This window comes from Cebus imitator, unplaced genomic scaffold (genome assembly GCF_001604975.1).
Source record: "Cebus imitator isolate Cc_AM_T3 unplaced genomic scaffold, Cebus_imitator-1.0 Scaffold125, whole genome shotgun sequence".
Classification (NCBI taxonomy): Eukaryota; Metazoa; Chordata; class Mammalia; order Primates; family Cebidae; genus Cebus; species Cebus imitator.
This window is the reverse complement of record NW_016107440.1, coordinates 2,168,472-2,175,641: the sequence shown is the minus strand read 5'-3', so window position 1 is coordinate 2,175,641 and position 7,170 is coordinate 2,168,472. Positions and strand designations below refer to the sequence as shown.

The 7,170-nt window shown below is 45.0% G+C and overlaps 1 long non-coding RNA gene across 2 annotated transcripts in view; it reads left to right on the top strand.

Moving 5' to 3' along the window:
- Positions 1 to 7,170, top strand: part of LOC108312489 — a 34,970-nt gene that overhangs the window by 1,210 nt on the left and 26,590 nt on the right. For both annotated transcript variants that reach the window (XR_001828662.2, XR_005202125.1), the window contains exons 2-3: positions 791 to 896; positions 2,402 to 2,503. This is a non-coding gene — a long non-coding RNA (uncharacterized LOC108312489). The remainder of the gene's footprint in view (positions 1 to 790; positions 897 to 2,401; positions 2,504 to 7,170) is intronic.

Below are 7,170 nucleotides of genomic sequence, written 5' to 3'. Positions count from 1 at the left end.
GTAAATATGATGGAACATAAAGATGGAAGAATTTGGACTAGTGGAGTGGCCATATCAATCTTGGACTTCCAAACTTTAACCCTTTTTTTCCCCTAAAAAACCCAAACCTTTATTTCAAATGTTAATCAGGGTTCAGTCACCTGTTGCTGCATAACAAGCCACACCAAAGCCAGAGGTTTAAAATAAGAGACCACATATTTGACTCATGAATCTACAGATTGGGTATTTGGGCTAGATTGGGAATTTTGGCTAGGCTCAGCAGGGCAGTTCTTCTGGTCTCAGCCTGAGTCTCTTCTGCACCTGCAGTTGGACTCAGAGGGTTGGCTGGGTGTCAGCTGGGGACCTTGGTTCTCTTGGACATGTCTTATCCTTCATGGGTCTCTCATGTCCCTCTGGCATATTAGTCTGGCATGATCTCATGGCAAGCCTGAGGTGAAGGCATAAGCAAATACACTCAATCAAGACAACAACTGCAAGCATATGGAACCTCTTGAGACCTAAGTATAGAGCTGGCAGCCTATTGCTTTTGCTACGTTTGTTGGCTAAGGCCAGTTGCAAGGCTGTCCAGAGCTAGGCCGTGTGGAAACCACAAAGTCCCAGGATAATAGAGGGTGGCTATGCAGAAGCCATTCATTGGAGGCACTGGAAAATTTAACTCCCTGTGATTTAAGCCATTTATTTGGATTTACTGTTACATGCAGTGAAAATTATCTGAAACAATACACCTGCATTTGAGCACCTCGTCATTCCCAGGAGGTTCAGGCAGCTAAATGCTTTTCTTCCCTTGCAGTTGAGGAAGAGGAAGAGCAAGAGTGAGAAGTCAGTTAGCTTCTCTGGACTTGTCTTTCCTCATCCACCAGATGGAGGAGTTGAACCCAATGACCTGGATGTTCTTGGTGGGTTGAATGAAGCTGCATGTGGTGGCAGGCGGTCTTCTGTGATGCATGGGGAGCGGTGGCTCACGCCTGTAATCCCAGCACTTTGGGAGGCTGAGGTGGGCGGATCACCTGAGGTTGGGAGTTCGAGACCAGCCTGACCAACATGGAGAAACTCTGTCTCTACTGAAAATACAAAATTAGCTGGGCATGGTGGCGCATGCCTGTAAGCCCAGCTCCTTGGGAGACTGAGGCAGGAGAATTGCTTGAATCTGGGAGGTGGAGGTTGTGGTGAGCCAAGATCGAGCCATTGTGCTCTAGCCTGGGCAATAAGAGCAAAACTCCATCTATAAAAAACCAAAAACCAAAAACACTGTTGAGTGGGTGAGTAGAGGAAACTTGCCCCTCAGAAAAGCACAAGTAGACTTGGAGGGGCGCAGACTGTGTGGTGTTTGTGATGGCTTCAGGGCTTCCCCCTTGCCACACAGCCACGGAGACACCACCTTGAGAACCACGGGCTTCCCTTGGCTGTGGTAAGTGGGCATAGAGCAGCAAGCTGCCCCCTGCTTTTCTGATTGGCAGGATATAGTTATTAAAACAGTCGGAGATGAAAGGTCACACACCCTCATTTCTACTGCTTTGTGTGTGTGTGTGTGTGTGTGTGTGTGTGCGCGCGCGCGCAAGGACTTGGAATTAATAAAATTCTTGGCTGGGTTTGGTGGGTCATGTCTGTAATCCTGGTACTTTAGGAGGCCAAGGTGGGAGGATTGCTTGAGCCCAGGAGTTCAAGACCAGTGTGAGCAACATAGCAAAACCTGTCTCTACAAAATATAAAAAATTATATTTGATACAATTAAATTATTTATATGTATATTACTTATATTTATAATTATATATGTGTACTTATTTATTATATTTATACTTATTACTATATTTATACTTATGTATTTATAATTATATAATTATGTAAGTAAATATGTAAGTAAATATATATAAAATACTTATATTTATAATTATACAAGTAATAGAAGTAAAACAATTTTATTTATACTTATTTATATAAGTATATAAATTTATATAAATAAAATTATATTTATATAAGTATAAATTTATATAAGTGTGAATGTATTTATACTTATAATTTATACTTACATAAGAAATATAAGTAATTTTACATTATATAAATATAATTATGTTTTTTACATTAATTTTAATGTTTTTTACATTAATGTTTTTTACATTAATTTAGTTTTATACATATAATTTTACATTATATAAATATAATTAAGCACTACAGGTATATTATAATGTAATTTAAGTATACATTATATACATTAAATAAGTATAATTAAGCACCTGTAGTCTCAGCTACTTGGGAGGCTGAGGAGGGAGGATTGCTTGAGCCTGGGAGGTTGAGGCTGCAGTGAGGCGTGATTGAGCCACTGTACTCCAGCCTAAGCGACAGAGTAAGGCCCTGTCTCAATAAAATAAAATAACATGCAATTCTTATTTCTTCTGCTTCTGAGGTGATGGAAGTTCACTCCTGCACACACCAGCTTGGCATCTTCTTTGCAATAGAAGCCCAACCGGGGAGGCTGCAAATGTTAGAATCCAATCTGTACTGACAGGTAAGTTTTGAGGCAGATTGAGAAAGCTCTTAAAATTGTCATCAGAAAATCTCAGTAGAGGGAGTACAGGGGAAGGAGGCAGCTGCAGCTGGGCCCCACATCGAGCTCCACGCCCCTCTACCCACCTGCCAATTTTCCTCTCTCAGAGTAAAGAGCCTCTCCCCACCATGTATTTAGGGGCTTGGGATTTACTGATTAATTACAGCGCCTACCTCCAATTGGTCTCCTTAGCAACCACGTTAGCAGGGTCCCACTTGAAAAGCTGCTTCTTACTCAATGAGGGCAAACTCTCTTCATAGTTTAAAACACTTTTAAGTCAGAGCACAGTGGATTTTAAAGATAGAGAGACACACACGTTTCTTCACAACTTCGCATCAAAATAGATGGACTTTTGAACTATCGAGGGCAAGTGGCATTTTAGTAATCAGTAAGAGATAGTTTTAAAGGAAGAGTTGGGGGAATACAGTTTCAGTCAAATGGCCAATGATTGCCTTTGCAAGTATAGGTTTTACTACCAGAGTATCCAGCCTAGTGCTGGGCTAGGGGATGTCAGAATGAAAGATATCCTGGCTAGGTGTGGTGGCTCATACGTGTAATCCCAGCACTTTGGGAGGCCGAGTTGTGTGGATCTCCTGAGGTCAGAAGTTCCAGACCAGCCTGATCAACATAGTGAAACCCCATCTCTAAAAATATAAAAAAATTAGCTGGGTGTAGTGGCGGATGCCTGTAATTCCAGTTACTCAGGAGGATGAGGCAGGAGAATCACTTGAGCCTGGGAGGCAGAGGTTGCGGTGAACCAAGATCGTGCCATTGCACTTCAGCCTGGGCAACAAGAGCGAGACTCTGTCTAAACAAAAAAAAAAAAAAAAAAAAAAAAAAAAAAATCCTTACCCTCAAGAAGCTGGCCCAGGGGACAAGTGAGATCAATGCATGGTGACCAACACATCATTTGCTATAGTGACTCAGACCATTCGAGAATGAGGGAGTGCGTGATGAGGTGCTAATTGTGGATCAGACTGGAAGTGAAAGAGAAGTTCAAGTGAGGAGAGTGAAATTCAAGAGAGGAGAACGATGTTCAAGGGATGTTTATCTTATGTTTTGAATGATGTGTTAAGATGTCGAGGACAAATGGCAGGTTCTGAGTGGGCAGGAGGGTGGTTGCTGGGCTTTAGCGCAGGTGACTAGCAGGATTAGGGGGTGTGTTAGTCAGCTGGGGCTGTCGGAACCAAGTGCCACTGACTGGGTGGCTTCAGCAATGGGAATGCATTTTCTCATAGTTCTCGAGGCTGGAATTCTGAGATCAAGTGTCAGCAAGGTTGATTTCTCCTGCAGCCTCACTCCTGGCCTTGGAGGTGGCCGTCTTCTCCCTGTGCCCTCACGTGGCTGTCTCTGTGTGCATCTGTGCCTTCATCTCCTCTTCTTTTAAGAGCACTGGGCCTATGGGATTAGGGCCACCCTAGTGACTTCATTTACCCTAAATCACCTCTTTAAAGCCCCTACCTCCAAATACGGTCACACTCTGAGGGGCTGGGGTTAAGACTTCAGCGGAGGAATTTGGGGGAGGGGTGTACGGTTCACCCCATAATGGGGATAATGAAACTGTGCTCATCACATAACGTGGATAGAATTCCAGGAAGGAAACTGAAGTTCACTGTGGCATGTGGGTGAATAATGTGCACGGGGCGTCCCTTCCACCCTCAGCCCCAAACCCAGGAGTTGGGATCCCCGACACTAAGCTGACAATGTGCCCCAGCGTTGCCATGTGACAATGTCCTGGGAAGCCCTATGCAGGTCCCATGACTACATCTTAAGAGTCGCATCAACACTAGAAGCTGTATCCTGAACCTTGAATGTTAAGATCAAAGAAACTTAAAAAGTGCCATGCTCAGAATAAGAAGGCATCCAGGCGTCCAGGTCTCCAGGCGTCCCAGCACCCAGGCACTTCAGAAGCCTGATCACGGTCCCTGAAAAGCTTTGTAGGGTGGTGCAGTTGATCTGAATGCCATGGAGGGGTCCGACACCCTTCTCTTCCGTCTTTCAGAAATAGATGCATGTTCCACGTTGGAGAGCCAACCCCGCTTCATCTTGTCCCTCTGTTAGTCACAGGTTTCGCAGGTTGGCTCATTTGCTCTCACGACCCCACTCTTTGCGGGGGCCTCTTGGGGCTCCAGCCCACACCTCCCTTTGGTCTTGGGTACCATAATTCCAGTGCCTTCGAGATGTTCTGGCTCAGATCTCACCTTGATGCTGACGAGGATGCTGTGATATCCCTGTTAGCAAAAACCCCCATCTGCACATTCAGTGTCGTGGTGACATTCCCCCAGCCTCTCTCTTTTGTAACCTGAGCCATCTTTCTTCTTGCTCTTTCCCTCATCCTTTGTATTCAGGTATTCCCAAATGTAACCAATTCCTCTCTATCACAGTTTGTCAGAGTTCCTAGCGTGCGCATGCCTCTCCCCGCTCTCTTTCTCTTTCTTCAATCTATCCTATACACAGCAGCCTACCTAATATTTTTTAAACGGTATTTTCCTTTTGCTTTAATACCTTGCTCCAGAATTCTAGTTTAAAGGCAAAGAATGATAGAAGTAGAAAGTAGTGAACCTGAACTCTAAAGACCAGTGGTTGAGTCCTGGCTTAGCCCCCACCTTGTCATGTGACTTTAGCCAAACCACTCCTGCTACCAGGGTCTTTTTGTAGAGATGGGGTCTCACTATGTTGCCCAGGCTGGTCTCAGCCTCCTGACCTCAGCAATTCTCCTGCCTCGGCCTCCCAAAATGTTGCGATTACAGGCATGGGCTGCAGCACCCAGCCTTGAATTCTTATTCTTTAAAATGGGTGTAGTGGCCAGGTGCAGTGGCTCACACCTGTAATCCCAGCACTCTGGGAGGCCAAGGCAGGAGGATCACTTGAGGCCAGAAGTTTGAAATCAGCCTGGACAACATAGTGAGACCCTATCTCTATGAAAACAGAAAAATAATAGGCATAATAATAGCTAACAATGGTGGTATGAGAATTCATTCAGTTAATGTAAATGAAGGAGATTTGAAAATTATAAAATAGACAAATACAAAATATAATGATTATTCCTCAAGGCCATCTCAAGTACAACCAACCCTTATGCCTAACTAAAAGTTGGCCTTTTCCTTTTGTAAGCTTACAGCATTTTTCTGGATGCTATGTCTGGACAATGGTTATTTCCAGATTTGCAGTTTGCACTGCAGAATGCACCTCGTGCTGTTCTCTGCTGGTACTCCACCCCGCCTGTCCAGGGAAACTGGGAACTTCTGGAGGGAAGAAACTTACATTCTTTCTTATTTCTATGCAACTGAGCACAGTGCCAGGCATACTGAAGTCCATCAATTTCACATGCATGCATTGGGCACCTAATTCTTGTTGATATACAGAAGGCATGTATTAATGGGGAGCGGATTCAATATCACATCATAAAAATTCCTGCACTCAAAGAGTTCACAGTTGGGCTTGGAAGATGAGCTGCAAGAACTAAAAAGGTACAGATGGCATTTCTACTGTCAGCAAAAGACACCTGGGTGTTTAAGGGAAATGCATGTCCTCCGGCTGGGATGGTGATAAAGGTTTGGCGGTTTGAGCAGCGTCTTGAAGGACCGGCGAGACTGGATAGGCAGAGACGGGGAAAGTGTGAGAGTCCGCAGGCCAGGTGAGCTGGCCTGGAGGAGGCTTTGCAGAAAGGAGCTGCAGCAGCAGAGGCTGGAAATGCAGGCGGAGTGGGACCGTAGAAGGCCTTGAACAGTGGCCTCAATGGCTTACGCTGCACCCAGTGGGGATGAGTAGGGTATTGGGAAGACATTGAATGCTTCTGTGGAGCGGAGTGATGCTAGGCAGTGTTTTAGGAGTGGTCAGCTAGGGCTGATACTAAATACTTATTGACTGGGGTGAGCGGGAGAGCTTCCGTAGGCGTTCATCTGTCTTTATGTGGCTGGGTCTGTATGGATGACTGCAGCCTCAAAAGCCAGCTAGAAATAGACATACAAATGGTCCAGCAACGGCACTGAAAGCTTTCTATTTTCTCAGCAAATAGTGTCACGTGAAAATCTCTGAATTCCTGGATGTTTCCTCTTTCTAGATCAGGAAATCTCATATCTCAAACCTCTCCTCACTGCCACCATTAGAGGCGTGACAGCCTGCCACGTTCTGAACCCGAGCTTAAACCTGAGAGTCCCTTCTTCCTGCCTCTGCCCTGCTCCTCATCAAAGAGTGTTGTATAATGCTGGTGGAAATGCCATTTGGCAAACTTGTGTTGTTGTTGATGCAAGATGACTAGCTTCCCAAAGCTCTTTTGTGGTTCTGGAAAAGGAAGATAGGAGATAGATTTTTTTTTTTTTTTGAGGAAGAAAATTGTTTCAGTCCTTTGCAAAGTAAAATAATGGATGTCTAAGATTTCTAAGTTCAGGTTTTCCGTATCAATTAAATGACATTGCCAGAGCACCTTGTTGTAACTTTCTCCCTCCCCCAGGGATTCCCCTTCCCCCATGGCTTCCCCCTACCTTGCCTAGGCCTCTGGTGGCTACATAGAGACCCCCCCCACACACACATATGCACATGCACACATGCACACATGTACACAGCTAGTAGTTTCAGCGTCTCCCTCCCCCATGGCTTCTCCCTCCCCCATGGCTTCCCCCTCCCCC